Below are 3679 nucleotides of genomic sequence, written 5' to 3'. Positions count from 1 at the left end.
TCTGCCATGACCTAAAATCATTTAACTATATATAATGAGCTAAAAAGTCCAGCAGGTCACCAAAATCTATAATTGAATTTAAAGCACGATAAAAGAGCAATATGCATGTTAACGATCAAATTATAACAATTACATTCACATGTATAAGTAAAATATTATAATAATAATGTTATGATGAAGATAATTTATAATTTAAACTTTTATTGACCCCAAAAAATAATATTTGTTAGAGTCAAAACAAGGGCTATTATAGGTAAAAGGTATTTTTGCAACAGTGAGGGGTCAACTGTAAGAGGTGTTCCAACTATGCTAGTAATTTTTGATATTCTAATTGGGTTCCAGCAAGATGAGGGAAGATTTAAGATTTTGATTCAAATCAGTATGGAGGTGAAGTTCTCCCTTCTAGACTTAAACTCCGGCACCCATATATGGAGAATGAAAGGTTTTAGAAAAAAATTCATGGCTCGCCTATCCAAGCTATTTCATATTCTTCCACATAAAATTTGAGAAGAAAGAAGACCTCATTTAATATATGCAAGAAGAGCTTTATAAAAATATAATTTCATGGTGGAGTGTAATAACCCAAAAATAAAAAGTATTTTAAATATGAAAATTTGAATTTTTATTTGGATTAGAGCACTTCGACGCTGTGCTTGTGAGCACTGCAGCATTTGGTTGGAGAGCCACTACAAGAAAATCGTGTGCTATCGGCGGCCAAAATCCGTCAGAAAATCAACAAAATTCGTCGAAAATTTGCTTTTCCGATGAAAAATTTTGCGCCGGTAAAACGAGCGTGGAAAAAAAGATCCGGCGTAAAAAATTCGCCGGAAATGCTTTCCGGCATAATTCTGGCGGAAATATTCCGCCAGTACAATTTCCGGCAAGATTTGTCTGCTGAAAAAATTAAGAAAAAATTTTAAAATTATTTTGCCCAACCAGGTCGTGCTCCCAGGCTGAGGACAAGGCTAAGGCTCAGCCCTAGCCAATTCTGCATGCAACCCTCAGCTCAGGCTTGACCACAAGATGCCCCAAGCCCGCGCTCCCTCCAACTTGAACCCAAGCCCAATTTGCACTCACCCCAACCAAGCCCAGCCCGAGCTAGTGTGCTTGCCTGTGCCCGTGATTGCATCTCGTCGGAAATAAATCCGTCGGTAAGCTAAACAAAAATTATGTCGGAAAGTCCACCGGAAATGTTTCGTTGGTAATTTGTCGGAAAAGCCGTCGGAATTTGTGACTAATTTAATTTCGCTAGAAATTTTGTCGGAAACGAGCTGTTTTCCTGTAGTGAGTACAATAGTGCAAAAAACTGTTACTGCGATGTTTGAGTCTCTCTTTTTATTGTAATTCTAAAGTTTGTATTTAACACTATGGCACTGAATATGTGTGTAAAAACTCAAACTCTTAACTATCAAGATATTGGCTTCTTTGCCCTAAGGGTCTCATAATTTTTGTCATGTTGGTGTAACTTTTTATAAGGTCACCCATCCCTAGATTTTTTTAGGATGAAAATGGTTAACTATAGAGTTTCTTAATGAAATTCTAATAATTACACCAAAAGATGCCAAATTCCATCTCTAAAATTGCTACTATCCAAATGGAATCAACATCCACTGAAAATCTAATCATAGCGGGACACCTAGTTATGGTGTTTAATTTCCTATATTTTGATTGGGAATTTAAGTCAATACCACTTGAAAGTAGCTTTCGAACATACAAACTCCTTAGATCTCATCTTTATGAAATTTGACCAATAACTGCAATTTTCTTTGTGAACACTAAAACTAATTGTATGAGCATAATAGTAGTACATATCATATACTTTCTTCTCATAATTATAAGCACCATGTGTTCAAGCAAATGCTACTCAAAATGTTGATTCTAAGCTTGTATACATCATAATACACATCACAATACACAATAGTACACAATAATACACAATAATACACAGCTATATACACATCAATACACAGCTCAATACATAGTAGTATAAAGTAATACATAATAGTATACATCACTATACATCAGCACACAACTCAATACATAGTAGTATAAAGTAATACATAATAGTATACAATAATACACATCTTAATACATAGCAATACTCAGCAGTACACATCAATACACATAAATAAATATCAATACCCATCTCAATATGCATCTAGATACATAGTAATACATAATAATACACAGCTCAATATAAACATAGATACACAACAGTATGTATCAATACATAGCAATATATAGCAATACCCAACAATGTACTACTATACACAACAATACATAGCTCAATTATAAATAATACACAGTAATACATATCACTACACGGTGCATATTAGAAAAATTAAAATTCTAACATAAATTTGCAAATAAACATAATTTGAAGAATACATCCTAAACCCTAATAATCAGACTTCTTTGCACCTTTCAACACATTTTATTAATGAATACACCATTAAACTCTAAAAAACTACATATTCGTAGAAAAACAACATAACTTGGGAAGAGTTTAAAAATTTTACCAATGATAACCCTATTTTTTCTCCCATAGTTGGCTGAAGTAACTCTTCCTGGACGTTTTGCATATCGCCTTCCATCTTCTCAGTGAATGCAATGTCCTCCAAACCAATTTTCATCTTCTTCACTTGTTTCTCGCTTTTTCTTTCTCAGCAGGTAAAATGTGATATTCTACTGCTCACCAAAACCCTAAATAAATGGGTGTTTTCGGGTTTTTTTTTTAAAGGTTAAAGTGAGTGTTTCGATCGGGTCGAGTCGTCATGTCATAAGATAAATACAACAACAACAACAACAACAACATCAAGCCTTTATCCCACTACGTGGGGTCAGCTACATGAATCTTTTTTCTCCATTGTGTCATATTAAAGGTCAAATTCTTGTTTAAATCTAATAAAGAAAGGTCATTCCTAATATTTTCTATCCAGGTCTTTTTAGGTATGCCTTTACCTTTCTTAACATAAGTCAAATCTAATACCTCTACTCTCCTAACCGGGTCATTGGAAGGTTGTGGTTTTATGTGACCAAACCATCTATGGCGACTCTCTCTAATCTTATATTCTAATGGAGCTACTCCAACCTTTTCACGTATATGCTCATTTCGTATCCTATCTCTAAGGGTAAAGACACTCATCCACATGAGCATCCTCATCTCTGCCACACTTAACTTAATATTATACTTCTCTTTTAATGGCCAACATTCAGCACCATAAAGCATTGCAAGCCTCACTACCATCTTATAGAATTTTAAGTTTGAGGGGTACTTTTCCATCACACAACAAGCCCGATGCATTCCTCCACTTCAACAATCCAACTTGAATTCTGCTGATAATATCCCCATCTATTTCGCCATCACTCTGAACAATAGATCCAAGATATCTAAAATGTGTACTCTTATTAATGACTTGATCGCCCAAAGTCACAATCCCCTCACTAGGTCTATTACTACTAAAATTACACTCCATATATTCCGTTTTAGATCTACTCAAGCGAAAACCTTTAGACTCTAAGGTTGACCTCCATAATTCAAGTTTACCTTCAACTCCCTCTCTAGTCTTATCAACAAGAAGAATATCATCAGCAAAAAGCATACACCAAGGTACATCCTCTTGCAAATGTCTAGTGAGAACATCCAAGACTAAAGCAAAAAGATATGGGCTTAAAGCTG

Source organism: Dendrobium catenatum, unplaced genomic scaffold, assembly GCF_001605985.2.
Source record: "Dendrobium catenatum unplaced genomic scaffold, ASM160598v2 fragScaff_scaffold_880, whole genome shotgun sequence".
Lineage (NCBI taxonomy): Eukaryota > Viridiplantae > Streptophyta > Magnoliopsida > Asparagales > Orchidaceae > Dendrobium > Dendrobium catenatum.
The sequence above is the reverse complement of the archived record's forward strand: the minus strand, read 5'-3'. Positions refer to the sequence as shown.